At 38.5% G+C, this 22,715-nt stretch overlaps 1 long non-coding RNA gene across 1 annotated transcript; it reads right to left on the bottom strand.

Moving 5' to 3' along the window:
• Nucleotides 1–4,808: 4,808 nt before the first annotated feature.
• Nucleotides 4,809–20,997, bottom strand: LOC125324051. The gene is made up of 6 exons (XR_007202774.1): nt 20,910–20,997; nt 18,044–18,236; nt 14,164–14,282; nt 13,339–13,427; nt 6,486–6,734; nt 4,809–4,902 (listed from the first exon to the last, which is right to left on the bottom strand). It is a non-coding gene; the product is annotated as an uncharacterized LOC125324051 (long non-coding RNA).
• Nucleotides 20,998–22,715: the final 1,718 nt, after the last annotated feature.

Genomic DNA, 22,715 nt, shown 5'->3' with positions numbered 1-22,715 from the left:
TTCTGGGGAAAGAAAATGTGAAAATTAGGAAGAGGACACAGAGAGCATGACAGAGTAAAGGGAAAGCTGAACTTGTTTTCCTCCACCATAAAAGCGTGATGCACTAATGGCATGAGATAAAAGTGTCAGACTAATACCTCAGTGTGAGGAACAAGACAACTCTTAGAAAAATTAAAGTAATTTATTAAAACAGAAAAATTGAAACATTATAAAAATCAGGAAAATATCAAAATTTGGGATCCTAGTGGCCCAAGAGGTATTTCCGGGAACGGAGGGATTAGAGATCTTTGGGCTTAGACAGCACTGGACCTCCGGTGGAAAACTTGCAGTGCTGGGCCGACTTTTAGCTAACCCAAAAATCAGAGAAAAATTATTGAAGGCTCCTAAATAGGAGTAAGGCTTAAGTGCCCAGCACTGGCGCCCACGACACCTAATCTGCAGTGGTCTGCACCTGCTCTGAGGCTGACTCACTATTTTATAGTACCCTTGCTCCACCCCAGTCCGCCCACAGTCCGCCCACGGCACACCCCTTTGGTCCTAAGTGATTGCTGCTTTCCTTTTGACAGATTATCTCTGTCTACCAATAGCTCGTCGTTGTCAGGGGGGTAGTAGCAGCTGGAGTAAGAGTGGTAACATGTCCTTATTAAGATTCAGGTTGCCATGGAGCTTACTTACAGACCAGCGGCTAAAGGTCTAAAACTGGCTGTTGGCTGTTAGAAACTGGGGTTTGGAGCTGGTTCTGAGCAAAGTAGAAACCCTTAAAATAAATATTAAAATACATCCAACACATCTTAAAACATTTGCAAAAGTATACAGAGAACATGAGAAAAACAACTTTTTTTTTAAAGTTGGAAAGGGAATTTTAACTGGGACACTTTTAACTAGGGGATTTTAACTGGAACTGGTGCAGATAAACTGCTTTGAACAAGTGAAAACACTAACAGCAGAACTTGGTATTTGTACCTGGACTGATGGGTGAACATTAACACTCAATTAAAGTTGTGTAACCCAAAATTAACTAATCAAAACACTTAACATGCAAAGACCAAGCTAATTAGGGAGTTCATGTATGACACTCAGTCTTACTTTTGAGTCTTACTTTTCCTGGGTGGTGAATCTATTCTGTGACAAGAATAAGGTGTTTGCGTTTCAGACAACCATCCTGAGTGACACGGATTATATCAATGCCATCAGCATTTTCGGTTGAGTTGATTAGCATGCAACCCAGACAAGTGACCTGGTAGACTGCGACCATCACAGCAGGACTTCTGGTTCCAGCACTGCTTCCAGAAGGCAGGCAACTTAAAACTGTTCAGCCAGAAAACTTGGCAGACTCACAGTTTCATTCAGGCAGGCTTACTGAGGAACTTTCTAGATCAATATAATCAAAGAGAACATACATAGGAGGCTGCCTTCTAATTCCAGCCAGCAAGAAAACTACACTTAGAGATGCTGGCATTTGCTTTAGAGCCTGGTTTGAGACAGGTTTCTCTGCTGTTTGCAAAAGATCAAACTGCTAAAGAAGTCAGCCTATTTACACTTTTGATAGCAACCTTTGCCCAAGCTGCATGGCAGAATTATTTTTCTGTGGCAGGTAAAGTCCTATTGAGGAAACCAATTGACAGAGATTGTATTCCCAGAGTAAGGTAAACTGGATCATGTTCCTCCTTGGCACTTGACATACCAAAAATACAATAAGATTAAAAAAAATCACTGTACTTTTTATCACTGATGCCTAGAAAACCTTTCAAATCAGAGGAAAGCTTCCAGCTTCAGCAAACAGCAAGTTCTCTGCAATCAAGGCATCCAAGCTGATGATAGAGAACAAACTTCTCGTAAAAATCTTTCAGAGTGCTTATTAGTTTAGAGGCTGCAGATGTAATCCAGATTCAAACACCTGCAAAAATCACAAGGCTTTGAAATTGCCTGAAGTAGCACCTTTCTGGATGGCAAATGTCCTGTTGGTGGGTGAGAGAGAATTCACAGTTATGAGCTCTCTGTCATCTATTCCTTGGTTACTCCTGCCTGGCCCTTGGAGCATTTTCTGCTACAGCAAGTGTTCTAATATCTCAGATCTCAGCTTTCCTCTTCCTGCTACCAGAAACCAGGCAGGATTCCTTTTTTCATTAGTTGTCATGTATTCTCTCTGCATTTCTGCCAACAGCAGGGATGTGCAATGGCCCTAATGAATTTTGCAGGTTCACTTGAAAAAGAGCCAACTCTTTTAGCTATCTCATCTCGATACAAGTTGCATCGATTCCCTCACAGGCCCATGAACACACCACTAAAAAACCTGACCTATCAACTTCTTGCAGCATGGATTGGTAGTGAGATAAATTGTGATAAAACCTTATTTTGCTAGGTTTTAAAAGAAAAATAACTAGGCTCTGCATAAAGCAACCTTCTTTACCAATAGGAAAAACTATCAGTGAAACAAAGAAAGTCACGCTGCAAATGTGCTGCCAGACCTCCAGAAAGAATTGGAAATTTGTCCTCAAAACCTTAAACAAGGCAGGGGAGTGCCTTTGACACTGTTGCATCTACACATGGGAGTGCCTCCACCTCCAGAAAACAGGCTGGTATTAATTGCAGGATAGCAAGGAGTTTTAGAAGGAAATAAAAACTTAACTTCAAGTTTGTCAATACTTGTTGTTGGTACTTTTTGTTTTCTTATCTCATTGCTGTTTCCAGTAAATTGCTCTTACCTCTTCCCATGATCTTTACCTTTTTGTGTCCCCAATTCTCCTCTCCACACCACCACAGAGGGAGTGGGGCTGTGTGAGTGAGCAGCACATGGTCTGGGGTGTTTCAGTGGGAACACTAACTTGGGGAATACTGTACCTAAACCACAATAATTTGTTATACAAGGGTTGAGACTTATGACAAGATGCTGGTGATATTCTCAAAGGTCTTGCCTGCCCTGAGCCTGGCTTGACCTCTGTGGAGTGGCTCCACGTGCACAGACTTAGGAGAGGAGTTTGCAGAAGTTTAGGAGGACAGTTTCTTCTTTCTTGTTTTCAATTCAAAATGGCTCTTTTGAACACCAGAAGCAAAATTTTCATTAGTACTGGTTTCTCAGCTAGTACAGAAGACAATGAGTGAGACGCTTACCATGAGAGGCAGTCAGATGCTTAAATTTAAACAGAAATAATGGAGAGGCTGCTACAGTCCAAGACTGTGCTTAAACCTCTGACAATCATTTCCCAATCGGCACACACAAAATAGTTACTTACAGAGAAGAACCACTGTGACTCAAATTATTGAAAACAAACCAAACCAACAAAACTGAAGCAACTTTGTGGCTATTTTTGCCAAAATGCCAACATGAAAACAGCTTAATTTTCTGAGATCGCATGCAGAGCCTTGCACTGACAACACATATTTCACACTTAGCTTTTACATTTTGTATGTAACAGCATGTAATCCACTGCAGTTTTATTCCACAACCTTAAAGAATTTCACACACATTAACTAATTACTCCTGACAAGACTCCTCTGAGGTAGGTGTATAATTTGCATTTTATAGGTGAGGAGTTTAGACAGAAGAAAATATTCCTGTCTCATACTTGTGTAAATTGAAAAATAAATCTCTGTTAACTAAGGGAGTTCCAGACTTGACTAGACCAATCAATGTCAAGGTTCAGTGCTGGAAATTTTGTTCTTTTCATTATCTATGCTCATTCTAAAATATCACAATAACTTCCTCTGGTTCCTGTATGAAAACTTTCAGTGAGGGTCCCTTCCTTTCCTGAGTAGCTGCTTGAAACCTGACACAATATAAGCCCTTGAGGAAACCACGGCTTTGGGTTTAGTGTCCTTAAAAGCTGGCAAACACTTTCCAGCTAGGCATGGTTAGAAGTTTTTTGATGGATGTGCCTTCTCTGGCAGAGACACTGCTGAGGGAAGAGATGTCTCTAGCAGAACTGCTGGCAGGGACCAGGCAGAGGAAACCTGGTGGTCCCTCTGGAGTGGCACCAAGCAGCTGGGATGTGTCAATTTCCAACTAGGGAGGCATGGAATTCCCTGACTCTTAACCCTGTCCCTGACAGCTCCTCACTTAGGAAGCTGCTGTGCTCTACAGACTTCTGAAAGAAATACATTAGCCTGCTTTGCTTCCCAGGCAGTCACCACACACTTGTAGCTCCAGAAGAGATCATATAATTGATGAAGTACTGGGGAACAAGTATAGAGCCATTGCTTGAAGACCCACACAAGGCATTTCACTTTGCTTTGCACATAAAACCCCTTCCACCCAAAGTTTCTTTACATAAGAATTTTTTTTAAAGTATAGATTGTTTTATTCCAATTCAGTACTTTATTCTTTTATATATATATTTAATATTAAAGTAAAATTACCATTTTCATCAACAATCCCTTCAGAAAAATATCATATTTCTTAATTTAGAACATCTAGAACCGTATTTAAGACTACTAACACTTCAAAGAAATTGCTTACTATGTTTACTGATATCCAAACTTTGGATCAAGCTTAATTCCAATGCTGAAAAATTAAGAAGTTGGAAAACTTAGGCAAGCAAAAGGGAGGAAAAAAATATCTCTTATTTCACAAGGGAAAATCTCAATTTTGCTTTTCTACTGTCAGCAGTCTGTACCCAGCTATGAGGATAATTGCTCATGCACACCTACATCATCACAGTTGATAGAATTTTTCCTATTTGGTTTTATTACTCAAGAGATTTCTAATTTATCACACCAAAACTATTACAGCTTCTGTGCTTCCAAACTCGTGTCAAAAAAAAAAATCAGAAAAAAATTCTAAAAATTATTTAAAATATACTTGCCTGGAAAGTAGCAGTAAGCATGAACTTGAGGAGAAGGTGGGAGAAACAGGCAGGAAAGATGGGTCAAATAAATTGTGTTCCCCCCACTATGTCACAAGAGCTGAAAAATAGGAGTGGATTTTTAACTTAGTTTATGTGCATTAACAGAACATAAAATAGATGTATTTCCTTGCAACCCACAAGTCTCTGCAACAGGGGTTCTTCATATTCCAGGCAGACAGCTAAAATGCCACCCTGTGATAGTACCTGAGGGCCTGTAAATAGTTTATTTCTTTTAGCTTTCGTGGAAGGTGGTATGTTTTAGGTAAGCGAAATCTCCCTGATAAATAATTTCTGCAAAACCAAGGCATGTGTAAAGTGTTCACTGTGTGCATTCTCTTTTCTTGCTTGTATTTTGCAAAATATGTGATGAAAGGCTTATTTACTGTGATTTTTCACCCTTCAAGAGTCAAAATGTAAGTCAACGGTTGCCTGACTTCTGTTCAGAAATGCAATACAAAAAGCTAAAGAAATCTTTAAAGGTTATAAACCCACCTAACACAGGCACAGCACTTCAGCAATTTAATACAATGCATCGAGAAACAATAGACAACAGAGCATGTGGCATAAACATTCAATTTTAGCAGATGTTCTCTTTGCTACATTCAAGCCTTTTACTGTGCCCTGAGATATTTATGGAAGACTCACTTCCACTGCAGTCCTGGGTGAGAAGTGACACTAGGATGTGCAGCACCACAAAAACAGCTCTGCAAGCTGACAAAATCCTGTGGTAAAGACCCACTGGAATAAACATGGTGTACAGGGAAAAGAAATGTGATAGATGTCAGTGAAAACTGCAGGAAATGTACTGTCTGCACACAGCATTCCCTGTGGCTAAACCTATCACTCCCATTGGCACATGAAATGCTTATTCTCTGGGGGAAAAGCAAAGCATTAGACAGCTAGATCAGAAGAATGAAACAGAGCTTCAAAGTTCTCGAGCGAGATAAGAGCAAAGCAGGCTTTACATGGTTGGTTGAGAATGGATGGAGTAACAGATGTGTTGTGAGCACTGCCTTTACAGAAAAGCAGTGCATGGCTCTGAGACCCTGTTATGATCCGATTACAGGAGATGCCTCTGCCCAAATTAAGATGCAAACGAGACCATCTGCCAAAGTCAATAGCAGGGAATTTATTTAACAGTAAACGAGTGTGAGGGAGAGAGACTGAAAGAAATAAAAAAGAGGTGGGTGGAGGAGAGAGAATGAGAGAGAGACAGAGTTTAAGCAGATGAGAGGTGAGGATCCAGTGGAGTCCTGTTGGTCTTTTTTCACCCTGGGCTTCTTGGTGGTGGGGGTCCCGAGGTCCCACATAACTTCATTATTTATACATTTCAGCAAGCAAAGGAATTCATGCTTATTGGCTACACAGTTCTCCTATTCTATTGGTCAATGAGTGATTCCCTCATTTCCAATGCTAATTATTCCCATGCAGCCTTTCTCTTCTTTTGAGCCAGTGATCAGGATCTCCCCCTGATGGAAATACCGTTTACTCAGACAGAGCTGATTTCAGCACAGTTGCTGAGTTGGCTTTCCTTGTGACCCATAAATTCTGCATTCTTCATGTCCTTTATCAGTGATACATTCTTCTCCCCTGGATTTATTTACCTCCCCTTAGGCCTGAGACAGTCAGAGAGCAGCACACCTTTATCTTGTCTCAAGTGCTTCTTTGGCTTAAACCCTTATCCTCTCTGGTTCTCTTAATCTGATCCAGTTTAAAGCTACTATAGACAGAACCAAGGCTTGAGAGGGAGCCTCAAGCATACTTCATCTCCTCCGGTCTCTGTTTCCAGGTGAAGCAAGGCCAGGGCCCTTGGGAGCTCCTGGGTGTGTTCCAAAGGATTCCTCAGTCTCAAAAAGGTGGGTCACAGGAAAACCTTCATCTTCTGGAAAACTAAAAGGACAAGATCAGCACATTTTAAAAACTGTATTAGTCACCAATATTAATGTTTATTTTTCTGTTATTTGGAATAAGGCAGTTAATACCAAATCTTCACTGGAAAGAAACACAACATTGTCTTGCTACATTTACACACTCATAATGATCTTGCATCCCAAAAAAGTAGAAGGGGAAAAACAATAAAAAATTACTTGCACCAGGAACCATTTGAGTCTCTTGGCTGTCATTATAGTTATTGTATGCAAATAGATGTACACAGCTTAAAGCCTTGCTCTGATCTGCTCTCTTATTTCCCAAAGATGCACTCAACACTAATGACTACCTGTGTGACACAATGGAACTCATAATTACTTTTCATTTAACAAAAAACAGCAAATGTTAATGAAGAGTTTTGAGTATTTCCCATATCTCAAGATACTACTTCAGGTGTCTTAATCAGCTTGTAAGCCTGCTTAGAGTAATAAAGATAAACCCAAAGACTGGTAGGAATTAGATACTTTTGGTGACCCCTAATTGTAAAACTTCAAGCAAAACAGCAGGGAAATAAAAATAAAAAACAAAGAAATAAAACCCCATGGAATGATATTCTAAATGACAGATGATTATAATGGCACACATGAGTGACAAATCTAAGGAGTATTTTTTCAATAGCTCAGAGACAAAAGTATATCAGTGAAGAAGCTTGAAATTTCATTGAGTAAACGGAGACAGAGAGGAAGAAATTATCTAAGATGAGGAAAAGCCAAGACTGATAAAAAGAGATGAAGGAGTAAATTAATTTCACTTTAAGATAAAGAATGGTGCTATGAAAAAGGCAAAAGAAGTGACAGCTGGGAAAGGGCACACAGGAAACTATATGCACAAATTGCAAATTATAAGTTTCAATAAGTTTTCCTAATTTCCTGACTTCAAGAAGGAAAGGGGGTGAAAAATGTAGGTGGGTTAGAAACTAGAATAAGAATAAAGACGTAGTGGTTTAGATGAGCTCAAAACCACTAAAGATTTCTGAGAAATCAGTTGAAAATTACTGTAAATTATTACCTTGTGAAATCTCTTATCTTTGGAAAATTAGTGGTGGTTGTATACGAGCTACTAGCAATAGTCAAAATATCTTCATGTTGGCAGCCTCATAAGAAATGCCAAAAAACAAACAGCTGTGAAAAAATCTTAACTGACTTCTTCTGGAGGATTTGTTCTCAAGGTCAGTCAAGCAAATAAGTTGTTGTGAATTACCCATCAAGCCTTACAGATTTTTTTTTAATCCTTTTGAAAGTGTGCAAAAAAGTTATTTTTCAAAATGCATTCAAGAGTATTTATATAGTAACTCTCCTAATGCCAGAGCTATAGTTTATGACCCTATAAATCTTCATCATTCAATGAAAAGTGAGAATCATTGGCCAGTTTTCTTGGTACGCTTAGGATTATTCTTGCTGTGAAGACCACACTCTTAGAAGAAATGTGGAACAATTGCTGTGTCCAATTAAAATGGCTTTTATCAGCTTTATGCCTCAGTTTCCAATTAGCACAACAGAAACATCTCCTTTCCTGTTTGTAAGAATACATTTTTTATGTTGCTCAGTGGCACATTCCACAGTGAAAATCGGCAGGTTAATTTATAGATAAATGTGTCATTTCTGCCGGCAATCATGTTAGACAATTATCTTTGGGTTTTAAAATAAAAATAATTTATTATCAAATCCTTAGAGAGGCTGTGAGACAAAGAAAGGGAAAGGAGAACCTAGTTTGATGGAAAAGAAAGTATAAAAAGTAACCAACCCTATCTGTGCAACTGTGCTGTCCCGGTCCTGTTCTGCGTAAAACCAATCTTTGATTAGAGATTTCCTAGGAAATATAAAACCCCATATTCAATGTACTTAGTCTTCATAAAACCACTGAGCATAGTGTGGCAAACTGATATTACTTGCAAGAAAGAACTGCAGAATGGTTAAAGAACCTAAAGAAACCTTTTCACATTTGTATTCGTAAGACCTGTAGCAGATTACCAGCAGAACCACTCAAAGAGGCTCTCAAGATCAGTTCAATCTCCTATTTTCTTTAACAGCTTTGGCACAAAACATTGGTGTGGACTCCTTAAGACCTGCTAAGGGTATGGAGCTGAATGGTACTATCAAAGGCGAAGTAAAGATACCATTCAAAAACCTAAATGACCTTGAAAACAGAAATAATAGAATGGGTTGAGGCTAACCAACTGCAGGGGTCAATGCTGGCAGAGAACAACTTGGTTTGAGCTGGCTGCTCATACATTTAAGTTGAAAATCAGAAGGATGCTTTAAGCTGCAGGAGAGCGAGGTTCAGTAACAGCTTTCTGAAACACTGCCAGTGACAGAGGAACAGATTTCCAAGTCTGCTAGTGTTGAGGACTTCACTAGGATTCAGCCTCAAAGCCTGGGAATATTCAAATATCAAAGCAAAGCTGTGTGCTGCTTTCCAAATTGTAGTTTACTGATGGCATCTTGGTAAAAGCAAGGAGGTGATGATTACAAAATCTCCAGAATGAGGACCTGTGGTTCATAACTCTCTTTCTTGGCCTTGATGCAAATATGTTGTTCATCCAAGCAAGACATAAATCTTCTCTGAGGCATCTTCAAAACTGCAATGAACTCACACTTGAATTTAAAACCACCCCCAGCCTTAACTAATTTCTGCTTCACTGCCCCAAATACGAAGCAGAATTTTAGAGAAAGAGTAGAATGTATTCATTCCTTCAGTATTAAAAAAGTAACCCAAAATTTATTATGTACATAAATCTTCCATGAAAGAATGAATCAATAAAGAAAAAGAAATATCATTTTATGATATTGCAGTACTGAAAGAGGCTTAGAATAACTGTAAAAGGTGGGTAAAGAAACTATCATAGAATAGTTACATCTGACCTACTCTTTGCACTCAAAATAAAAATTAAAAACATCAGAGGGGGGTAGTTTTATTGGACGATCAAAAATGAGAAGTTCGGGATATAATCAAATAATATATCAGTAAACCCCCACACAAAAACTCAGACAGGCTCTCTGCATAACTGGTATAGTCAGTGAGGGACTATTTCTACTTTGTTTGCTTTGTTTCCCTTTGCATGGTTCCCTTACATCAAAACAAAGATGTAATTCAGAGATGACAATGAGCACTGTGAGTTATGTATTGTCAAATATACTCTGTTGCAGAGCATCTTTCTCAATGAATGAAGAAATAAATAAATCCTTAGCAAGGAGGAAAAGAATGCAGATGAAATCTGGCTACTTCATTTTAATTGAATTGACTATGTTTTAGTGACTCTGTATGAAACAAGTATAGAAAAATTGCAAAGGAGGAAAAAAAGAAAGACACTTTTGCACTTGGGGGACAATGGAAGGAGCAGGGATAATACCCTGCTCACAGTGACAGAAGGCTAAAAAATCTTTTCACTGAATTTCAGCCAACTTTTCAGCAAACAATGGCTAATGTTTTCTACGACATGAAGACCTTCCTGCAGGATTGAGACAAAGCACATTCAATAAGCAGGGTGCTTCACTTCATTATCTCGTGACTGAGTTGCCTCAAGCTCCCTTAGACAGTGAGAGTTTAATCTTTTAAATGTCCTTTGGAAAGTGCATGAACACACAAACCTCCATGCGTACCTACACACAAATACACCCCTACACACACAGTCTCTTACCTGGACACTGGGAAACTGCACAGTTTTAATTTTTATACAGTAGAATTTTGATACAAAAACTGCAGATTTCATGTGCCTCAGCTAAGCATTAGTTACGTTTTTCAAAAGGATAGACCCAAGTGAAAATGGCTTTAGTCTAAACAAAGTTTTAAAAGAAAATATGCAAAATGTATTTTATTGATACCTTAAGGTTACTTGAAGAGGGGTTTAATTCACTTAAAAGAGAAATATAACCACTGAGATCTTTGTAAACCTAATAAATCTGGAAGAGAATGGAAAAAACCTTGAGGGAAATAACAGACTACATTAAACCTTGACAGAAGACTGACTCTGAATTTCACATAAAGTGCAGTGTACAAATATGTCTACTTGGGGCTTTTTCTGGTCTTGCAGTTTACTCTGGATGAGATATGCTGCAAGCTCTGACTTCTGTGAACATTATATTAAATCAGAGGGTTGTGACACACACTTCAAATGGGATGAGCTTCATATCTTACAGACACAAATGCTGCCCAAGCTTAATCATCAGCAGACCATGGAGAACTCTTGGTTCTGTAAATTTTAACAGGTATGTAATTGTGTCATCTCTCTAGGCGTTTGAAGTCATGCTTTCATTTCAAACAATGTAAATCCCCAAAACATTGTTATAACCTTATTATCTACTCTGCCTCTTTGTTTTCCATCAGTTTCAATACTGCAAGCTTCCCATTATTTCAAACACTGAAGTGAGAGCTTTTGAGTGGTGACAAATATCTTATGATACTCTTCATGGAAATGGTAAGCCCAGTTGTACTTTGCACATAATAACTCCGTGATGATAATCATCTACTACTAATACAGAACACTCCACTTGAGTGAAACTTAATGAATATTAAGTGTGACAAATTCCCTACCTGGAAGAGTTGACTATATAAAAAAAGCCAGACAATATCTGTTTGTTACAACCCAAAGAAAGAAAGGAAGAATTACCTGTAAGATTCGGTTCAGCCATTTAAGAATTATTATTGTTGCCTCCAGTATCTGTTGTTCTGGACACCACGAGGGAAAAATATTGTCAAATCCTGCAGTGAAACTTCTAATTAAACAGTAGTCAAGATTTCATAGAATTTTTATTTTTACCCTGTTCCAGTAATTTTTGTTGTTTACTCCAGGAATAGTCCCATTGATTTCAATGAAAATTCTCAGTGGAGCAACCTGGAGCTTTTGTACTATTCACAGTAAGGATATCAGAATCTCCTTTGCAATTATTTCAGCTGAGATGCATTTGCACACAGAACTCCAGCTAAATCTAGAAAGGAATTTAAGTATTCTTTTAATAGATTGCAGAGATCATTTTTTCACTTGCAGGTGCCAGAACTATTTGTCCTTTTGACTACTTGCTGCTCCAGATTTGTAGGTGACCAGTCAACAACATGTCATCAGGATATCATATAATCACGCAAGGCAGGAGAAGAGAGAAAGCAGAGGAGGTGAGAGTGATTATCTTTGTCAAGGGCTGCAGTCACATCAAGAAGAATAAGCTAGAGGCACACACCTTAAATTGATCAAGGGATGGCTCATTAGGAGCCTTGCTTCTTGCTGCTTCTGAGGTAGGGAAAGGGCAGAAGGCAGACAATAAAGACTTGAGAAGACAGATGCAGGAGAAGCTGCTGCAGCAGAGGGGTTTGGGAGATAAACAAGAGGAAAGGAAGGAGGGAAAAAAGTGACCTGAGGCTGAGGTGGGAGATAGAAGAGTTTTGTTAACACAGATACCACAAGAGCATGATTTTAGGCAGTGCTGATAGAAAGGCAAGAGCCCCCAAAATTCTTGAGAGAGGAGGAAACTGAAGGAACACGTGAGATCCCCTCAGAGTAAGATTCGAGGGGAGCATATGATTCCAACACTGTGGTGAGCAGTGGCAGATGGGAAGAGGTAGGAGGGGAAAAAAGGAGAAATGTTCAGAGATGATTCTGGGCACTTCAAAACAGAAAGAGACGTCATAAATGTTCATATAAATTTCCTATGGAGACATCAGTTTTATGACGTGGGCGAAAGGAAAAGAGAGCTCTTTCTCATTATCTGTTTGTTTATGGGGGGGGTTTTTTATTATTTTTATTAACCTAATGTGTAATTGTGCTGCCTTGGAAAGGTGATGATAAACTAGAAAAGGATTTGAAAAGATTTCTCTGACTGCTTTAACTGTTTGCTGACTAGAAGTTCCCAACACAAGTTAGGAAATAATCAACAAAAAAAAGCTACTCAACACATACTAACAGACTTTGTGCCCTTGAGATTCTGCAGCAGTGCAAATGCAAATTAACTACAATTACAGTGAAATACAGATGTGTGCTAATATTAAAACAAACAAAAAGAAATCCAAGTTTGATATTAACAAGTAACTGAAGTAACTGGCTTTATTTGCAACAAGGATGACTTCCATTGGTTTTTTTGGGGACAGTCTTCATCTATAGCTTTATATTAAAAATAAAGATTAGATTATGGTCTTTTAATCAATATCCTCATTGATTTTAATTAAAACAGAATGAAGAGACGTGGGAACTCATTCAAATAATATCTCAATTAGGCATTAAGGATTCACATGCAGCTCATACAGTAACACTTGCATTGCAGGCAAAGTTTTGCGGAAACAGGGGAAATAATGGAGTCTGGGGCTTTCAGCTGCTGCTAAGCAAAGCAAAGACACCATGTGACATGGAATCACCCCAGGACAGCATGTGGTCGCTTCTGCCAAAGGTATGTTGGACCACTCCAATGGGCTTCCTAGGAAAGCTCAGGCTGCTGCTGGGAAGAAGGCAAAGGATGTCTGCCAATGTTAAATCTGTGCTCAAGGCCACCAAGGGTACCACAGCCATCAGAGCTTGTGGTCCCAGGAGCTCTCTGCAGTTTGGGGAGCGTCAATTCCCCTTTCTGAGCCTCACAGGAAATACCTGTGGACATCCACGTCATGTATCCAGAGCTCCATCAGCACCACGGCCCCAAACTCTTCTCATCAGGCAACCATCAGCACTCAGGAAACCTTTAGTGAAATGGAAAACAAACAACCTATTAAAACAAAACTAGATTAACACTTTTTTGTAGACTGTCCTTACCACTTCATGCCAGATGGGAAACACAAGGAGCGTGCAGGTGAGATGTTGCCACCTGTCAAACCAGGTCCTACGAAAACCTTCCTTTTACCATTACTCCTTTGGAAGCATTAACAAAGCTCAAGACACTGGACTTTAATTTTGGAAATTTTTTTTCTTTCTGCTTATTACACACCCACAGAGGCCAGGTGAAAATAAGTGATATGAAATATTGAAATGTTTCAAGGGTCAGAGAAACAATACCCTCTACAAATCATTAACATGTGATTACAGGCAGACATATTCAGCGCATTTTATTTGACAGAAGTGGTGACAACAGTGAAATGCAGAAGCTGAAACAACTTCCAGGAAATTTGAAGAGAAAGTAGCACATGTAAAATGTCATTCCACAAAACTCTAGGCTATATGGTACCACAAACTGAGTGCTTCCTTCCAGTTTAGCTGGAATACAGACAGAATGCAAAAGATGAAAAGCAGCAGTGACATGAAGGTTAACACCATGCCACAACAGAGGTACCTCAGGACAGTACATCAAAATGAGAAAATAGAGTGGTCTAATTTTATATAAATATATTTATATAATTTGAGATTCTTTACATATATTTATACACACAGACATGCACACAAATTCACTTCAAATGCATGCACACTGCTGAATAAACATACCACATCTGTGAGCACACCATATGACACCATATGACCCCAGTCAAGCTCTTCAAACAGCCCCAAGGGGTGTGAATATCGTTGGAAAGCCCAGGAAGTCGCGTGCTTTTCTTTCAGAGTCCCTTAGAAAACGCAGACATTGGGAAATTCAAATCAAAGCTCATCTAAAAAACCGAGAGGCCCTTGGTGGTGCATGTGGCTCTTTCCAGGAGCTGGCAGTGGGATGCTCCCCTCTCCAGGGCTCAGCCAGCCTGGGTGCCAGTGGGCTTCTCACTTCCCACACCAGGGCACTGTCACAGCTATTTTGTTTCTGTGTCCCCTCCAGCTCTGAACACTCCTCTCTGAATTTCTGAGTCTACTAGTGCCAAGATTAGATTTAAAGGGTAGTTAACAGGCTTTTTGCTTAAAGTCTTCCTATCACTCGTATTTATAGCTTAATCCATCAACAGATTCTTGTTTCGGCCTTCTTATTTCAAATCAAGCTTCTTTCTTGGGAACAGAGATCACAGCTAAAGCGATGAGTTTTGTAAGGACATTCCAAAACAGCATTAGAGGGAAAAAATCAAACCATCTCTGTGTTTCCATATGCAAGTTTCATTAGCACTAGCTCACTGAGGCTCACAAAGCTTTCAGACATGGAAATAAAAGACTCTCTGACCAGAATCACTCTCACAGGCTCTTTTTAAGGCTGGGAAATGAGAACACACATGATGAAGCAAATCAGTGCCCCAAAGAGCTTTAAGTATGTGCTATGGGGCTACCCACGATTGGGGTATTTTTCTGAGCTGCAGTCTGGAAGCCAAATTTGCAAGGAATATTTAAGCTTTTAAGATGATTACAGGTGACTGTGCAGATTTATGAAAGGGTCTAATGGAGTTAAGTATCTTATTTCCCCTGATGTTCAATGGTTTTTAGGCACTTCTCTCCTTACTAGATGCCACAATTTAATTTACCCTTTAGCTATATATTTTTTCGGAATACCAAAGTAAAACACTCTCTTACAGTAATTCTTCTAATTAAAGATTATTGTCTCAAATATGCTAAAAAAATCTACAATCATGAGCATTTTTATTTGTCAGATATTTACTGGGTCATATAAGGTATTGCACCCGTCTTTGCCATTTTCAGGTTCCCCATCTTAAAGTTGGAACAAACAGAAAATATTTTTATATTCCTGGGGTAAAAATCCTAAACATCTTGTTCCCCTCTAAAATGGCAACCCCTGTGAAAACCAGAAGTAACACAAATACTTTTACATTTTTGCAAAATAATAAAGGACTCTGCACTCTGCTCCTCAGTGAGCTGTCTGTTGCAAACTGTCACTTAAATATAAATCCATCATCATCTTAGGCATCCATGCTATAGACTTTTCCCCACAACCTCTGGGAAATGTGCCTTCTTCCCGGAACCCTTAACCAATAAAAGAGATTTCTACCAGGCAGCTGTGAAATGTTCATGCTTGCTTAAAATCTTGCCATCCTCAAGAGCACAGAAAACATAGGGATTGCCATATCTGATCAGCTCAATGATCCATCTCAGCCACTCTCTCACCTCCAGCCCTTGCCAGTATCTGAAGGGAGCATAATGAAGCTGTTTTTAAAAGGTGCTTGTTATCTCTGTGCAGCTTGCCCAAGATGCCATTTCCAAGGATCAAACTGGCTCTTCATCTTATTCAAATTACAGACAGGAGAAGACAGAGCCGTTATTTGGTACCTGTAGAATTCCATGAATTAGGAAACTTATTTGCACAAAATGTGATGAATGATAGAGAATGATCCTTGCTTCACTGAGATCAATTGAGTTACAGTGATCTGAGGATCTGTTTCAAATCAGCGAACTTGGAAGCTTCAAAAGGGATTCTTCTTTTTCTTTGTCAGTTTTCAAACACAGGTAGCCATCTAATAAACCAATAATATTTTAGGGTAAATTCTTAAGTGGGTTGTCAACTATGATTTATTACTCTTCTCAGGAAGATGATGAAAAAATTTTGAAAACAGACAGAAACTTGCAGAGAGGTGTTCACCTCAGATGGTTGCAGCACTATATTAAGACCTCTTTTTTCTGATAGAAAAGTATCCTCAGTATATTTCTATGCTTTTTACTGGACATCCATTTTGCAATAACAATAAGACATTGATTAGGAACACATTCAGATTTCAGGCATGGCTTGACTATGAAAATTCTTTACTCTGTGACAATATTAAAAAAACCCAACAAATTAACAAAACCCACCAAAAACATGTTCAAAAGCTTTTTATATTCTGACATGTGGCATGAATTTAGGTTTTCAGAGTAGCAGAATTCGCCCAGAGCGTGCATGTCTTGATCCATAGAAAAAAAAATAAGAGATAATACAAAAATGGTTTAAATAATTCCAAGAGCCCCAAAATCTTGCTGACTCTCCCTTAAGTCTCCCTGGAGGCTAGAACTTGCATTGGATAAACAAGGCTAAAGATAAAGCAGCATTGGAAGTAGAAAATCTGTCCCTTCTTTTCCTCTTCTCCTATCTCAATCCTGCCTTGAAATGCTGAACTATCTGAGTAAGGTATTTAGGCTCTTTTTTCTTGTTACCTGTTGGCTCTCAAAGGAGAAGAAAACCACAGTGCTGCTAAATCACACAACCACGAACAATTCCATGAAGAAACAAATTATGGTCTCAGCAAAACTAGCATCAAACTGAGATCAGAACTAAGCCCAGCAAACTTTGTGTGGGGGCTGTAGCTAGAGCTAGCAAATAAACCTAATAGCAAATTTTAGGCAGAAATATTGAATAAGGTCATTTTTTAGCTGCAGTAGCCTATGGTTCCAAGATTAAGTATTTAGTCAAGAAGTGAGCTAGGTTTGTAGCTTTTTTCCCCAAAATTTTTCTCTGCTGCCATTTAGCTGTGATAGCACTTTGAAGCCTTGTGCCCATGATTTAAGGTGATTTTCTGCAAAGTCAGGAAATATTGCTGTGGTTCCTTTTGAGTTATTTATGTCTTTGGGGAATGAACACAGTATGTGCATTTGTGTCTTTGTATATATATATATATATATATGTAAATATAAATATATGCAAATCCTCATTCCTGAATGGAGGAAGCTGATTCAGGAATAACCTGTCATTTGCTTAATTGTTACCTGATGGGAGTTTTAGAGGAAAAACTGCATTTCTGTTTCAGATCAAGTGGTAGAAGTATTACAAATAAATTAATATTTTCAACCTAGGTTTTTAAAATTCATGCAATTTCAGACATCTTACAGTGTCAGAATGCTTTCTTTTCATTGTAAATCAGATATTCTTTAAACAAGTCAGACCAAGCAACCCAAAAAATGAAGGATTTAGGACCTGTAGCTACTTTCAAGACTGGTCGAAATGAATTACACATGCATTTTATTTTGCCTCTGTATCACATCTCCTCCCAGCAGATGCAGTTTTGATGCCAGTTTATTATTTTAAGGAAGTGTTAAAGGTAGCCTAGCCAGCAGAAGAGATGCTGCCCACGCTGCAAATACACTTCTTGAAGACAGAAATGGAACCACAATGGGTCAGTACTGACACCACCTAAATTTTCTTCCTCAGAAATAGTTTCATTGTCCATAGCACCCCTACCCATGCACTATAGACACTTTTTTTCTCAGAACGGCAACCTCCCACTGGAAGAAATGGCAGGAGGAGAATCCTGTGTTTAGGAGACACTCTGAGGGAGCTGTGTATCCCCAAACCAACTCAGACCTAACAATTCAGAGATTAAAAATGCACAGCATCTTGAGCAGAAGCAAGTAGCAGATGGGAAACCATTATGAATCATAAGGGCAGCAAACCATTGCAACTCTCAGAAGGAGGTAAGCAACCACAACAGAAGACCAAGCTCTTCTCTGCTTATGAAGTCTTAAAACTAACCTGAGTCAAGAAAAACAGAGAAATCCAAACAACCTGGAGTCCTGCAGGATTATACTTCAAAGAGAGCCCACTTCTTATAGAGAGAATCTCAGAAGGGTGACATTAATTTTCTTTTCGTTTCTTAGCCTGCTCTTTTCAAATGGGTTGTCACAATCCACAGGGAAAGCCAAATATGTAACACATAATAGAAACCCTGAAATTATATAAAGATGGTAGAAACAAATGAATTGACAACAGAAAATACCCAGATCCATAGACAAATAGGTTGTAAAACTCAATTTAACAGGCAGCTGATCAAAGGGAACTTCCCTGGTATGGAATTAACATCTACCCAAATAGAGAAATAAAAACTTGTTTCTTGTATATGGCCTAACATCATTAAAAAAACGCAAAAAAAACCCCAAAAACAACAACAACCAAAACCAAACAAACAAATAAAACACTGAATAAACAAAAAAAAAATTAAACACCACAAAGAATCCTATGTATTTCCCATGTGGTAAATGTTTTATTTGCAAGATCTTGAAGGCTTCCTTGCCTAGTTTACCTACCAAACGCTTGACAGGAGCACTATTTTTTTTTTTTCAGTTTATTTCATGCCCTTGAGGCTAGGAAGTCTCTTCTTTAAATTAATTACTGGTGTCCTGGTCATGATTATGAAACATTGGTAGTGACCAAAGTTTTGTAGACATCTCCTCTTCAAACTCTCAGAAAGGGCTTGAACTATTTCAAGATTACTGAATAATGATAATTTATTTTGTTCAAACCCATTAAAAGGAATTTTGCTCTGACTTACCTTCCATTACAGACTATTGAGTCAATGGAAATGCAGGAAAGAGTCTTATACTTAAATTTTATTACATCTCTCATTCTAAATGTAGTGTAAAGGAGAAGAAATACAGTGTCACACATTTGTTCTCAGAGATGACTGAAATCTGTTCTTTGTACTGGCTTCTTCCACACAGAGAGGCAGTATGGTACAAAAGCACACTTATCCCCTGGGAATTTAACCCAGCTTCCAGTCCTCAGCCTGGGTTATTTGTTGTGATTCAATAAGATGTATTCTGTACCTAATAAACCATTTAATTCAAATAATTATTGCACTGTTCAACTAAAATTGGAGTGATAATAGTATGTGGATTCCTCCACTGAACTCCTTCCCTCTGTAACAGTGTCACAGAGCAATGTCATTTGAAGTAATCACTTTAGTTTAATAGCTCAGGAACCATAAATTATTTAAAACTACATTAAATGAATTAAAGTGACATAAAACAATCTGCACTGAAAGGGGAGGGTGTTATTTTCAAGGTAGAAAAGGCAAGAACACTGTCTCATCCAGCAAGTTAGTGGGATGGGATGTGGAGCACCTCTATTTGCAAAACCTAAAATTCTACACAATATACAAAGAATTGTTTCAAGATTTAGGAATTTGCAAATGGATTTGCCTGTAATTTGAGCAAATAAGACTGAAGAATGACCTGAGCTGATAAATTTCCCCTCCCATACATTTATTTTAAAAATACCTAAAAAAAAAATCAGTAGGCTAGAGATCACACAACCCAAAAAGAGCTACCAAGCACGGCAAACACAAGTGTGCTTTTGTTTCATTGTCCATGATGTGGTTCTAAAAAGCGCTTTGTTCTCTAAAATGCTGAAACCAAAAGCATCAATGATTGTTATTTCTTAAGCACCATTCAGAAAGACCTTTGTCAAGGACAGAGAAAATTTTGAATACTAAATGGGTTCTACCGTAATAGAAGGAACCTTTCAAAGTTTTCTTCAAGAACCATTGTTTACAATTTTTCCCTCTATTTCAAAGTTCCGTGAGTTTCATTATGACTGGTGCTGCTTCCCCAACACTCTAGTTTTGTCTTCTGCTGACCTCTTAAATTCCTCTTGGAATTTAATTCCCTTTGGCTGCCAAAAGGCCGGTTGTGATCTCAATGAGGAGGCAGCTGTAGCAAGGGCAGTGTAGAGCCACGTCATTTCAGCTTTATCATGGAGATGTTGGTGACAACAACAACCCAGAATTCTGGGGAACAACAACACTCTAAAGCATCAGCAGCACTGCAGAACTAAAGTGAATCTAACCAAAAATAATTGCTTTGAAGTCACACATCTGCAGTGACCCAAAAGCCAAACCCCTCACAACATTTCCTCATTTAGGCAGACCGTGACAAGCAGAGGAGCGGGAGATTTGAGCTCATGTCTGCATGCAATCAGGTAAGACAATACAATATTTTGAAGCAGATTACTGAGTGAACTTGCAGCAACTATATTTTTGTGAAATATATCCAGCAGTGTGGCCCACATCCAACATCCACTTCCCCTGAGAAGTGAACACATCCAGAGACAGAATGCCCTCAGGCAAACACCCCCTGGACTAGGAGAGACCTCTGGACTCAAATCAGGCTTTTGAAATAAAAGTTACAAGGTTAAGGCACAGAGCAAAGCCACACATTTTTAAGCCAGAAAAGACCATCAGTCTGGTCTGACATTCCACAAAACAGAGGCATAGTGTTTTCCTGACTGCTGAAAGGTTTGCCTTTGCTTGGTACTGCAACACAAGAAATAATCTTTTCAGCATGGCAGTGGATGCTTGGCTAGTAAAGACAAAAACTGGCTTTCCCTAGCACAGAGCACCTCCTGCTATTTATAGCTGTTACAGGAATAGAGTTTTGTGCAATTTTTTGACACTGGTCCAACATTAGTGCATTTATTTGACACACCAAAACTGGAAGCTTTACTACAGGCCTTAGTAACAGACTGTGAATATTTTTGAGGTATCCTTCATAGCCTTGTCCCCATAAAAAAATGCAGTCCAAAAAAAACCAAGCAAACAAAAAGAAACCTTTTAAACTCTCACCTCTATGGACCTATCCATCATATCACCAGACTTCTTCTTTCACTTGTCATTAGAATTATTTATTAAATCTCATGCTCCAAGTAAAAATGTCACACTGAAAGAGGAGATAAAAAAACAGTCTTAACAAAATACAAATTAGCAGTGTGATATTAAAAGAGAAGGGAAATATCCTCATTTTGAATGTTGACCAATCTTAATATATTGGAGATTAATTTGGTTTATTACAGCCTTGGGAAAGCATCTTGCTACAGTTTATATTCATAGGAAGACAAAATAAAAAAGAGCATGTAGCAAAATCTTTTATGCTTTCTCCCTCTCTGTCACCACACACCCACCCCATTCTCAATTTAATCTTTTAAGTGCCTGCCAACAATGGCTTTTAAAAAGTTCAGTTTGATTCAGGTAACCAGAAAAGGAGATTTCAGAGATTCTGGATTGTTATAACTCACCAATCTTTTGTTGTTCCTGGCTCTTTCAGGCAGGAAAATCTTACAGCTTTTGAATGGTATGGCTTGTGGATCACCTAATTTGCAGGTGGGTCCTCACAACTTTCTTGGATCAAAGCACCTTTAAACTGATTTAAACCAATAAAAATGTCTTTTAATTTGCAAACTGAATATAAATAGTGTGTTGGAATGCCAGACTAGTTCTAGAAACTGAATGAGTGTTTTTATGGGTAACAACTGGGTCAAAATGCTTTACATAAAAATTAGACAGCATCAGTTTGCAAAAAGAGGTCCTTGCCTAAGAATTTACACAATGAAAATAGCACATGGTAATTCAGACTGCTTCAAATACCATCAAACAAAAGAAATGCCTAGGCCCAGAGGAAGTGATGAGGTGGTAGGGAAGCATCAGGCCAGGGCATCTGCTCTGGTTAGACATATCGTTCTCATGCTGACTTGCCATCACTTTCTGTCAGTTTAGTATGTGTGCTTTAGCTTCCCCACAAAATGCTCATCATTTTATTTGTCTTTGAAAATTTATTTTGTAGATATCAAAATGACCTTTCTAAAAGATTGGAAGGAGGCTTTGCCTATTCAATTACATAATCACCTGTAATTTAGATGATGCAGCATCATTGCTATGCTACTCACTTCCTGGTTAATCCTGAGAAAGTCACTCCAGTAGTTTTATGCCTCATTTCACCAGAAAAAAAAATAATAGTAGGAATACTGGAAAGATAGAGGCACCTAGATTTTCCTACCAGATTTCTGCCCGCTCCTTTCTGTAATCTGACAGTGCTGCAGGTGCTGTTCTCTGCTTGTGGGATGATGACATGAGCATGATGTATTGAGAAGTCATGGAACTAATTAATTGAGCCTTTGATGATATGGCTTATGTTGAGGAGGGTCCATCTGGAATAATTTAATTGTTTCTTTATTCTTGTAGCCTAAGAGAAATATTGTGCAGTCACCTGACTACTTGGTATCAATTTCAGCATGAATACACACAATGCACAGCCATTAATGTGAAGGTGGTAATTCATGACCACTTGGGATGGGCAAGCCACTTATGTTTCTCTTCAGCATTTGAATTAAGAGCCCTGTCTGCAGTGTGTATCTTTTCAGGTAAAGATTTTCCATGCTCCTGTCTATGGTATTCATTTAATTTATGGAAATCTTCCTGTTATGTCCCAGTACAAATTCATACAGCATCAATATTCATATAAATTTATAACAGCAGGTTCAAAATAACAGTACACAGAATACATTAGCATTCCTCTTCCATCTTGCAGGCAAGAGAAATACATTAGGAAGCAGATCCAAAAGATTCACATAAAAGTACATTATTTTTGCCCACAAA

The sequence above is a fragment of the Corvus hawaiiensis genome, chromosome 3 (assembly GCF_020740725.1).
Source record: "Corvus hawaiiensis isolate bCorHaw1 chromosome 3, bCorHaw1.pri.cur, whole genome shotgun sequence".
Classification (NCBI taxonomy): Eukaryota; Metazoa; Chordata; class Aves; order Passeriformes; family Corvidae; genus Corvus; species Corvus hawaiiensis.
The sequence above is the reverse complement of the archived record's forward strand: the minus strand, read 5'-3'. Positions and strand labels throughout refer to the sequence as shown.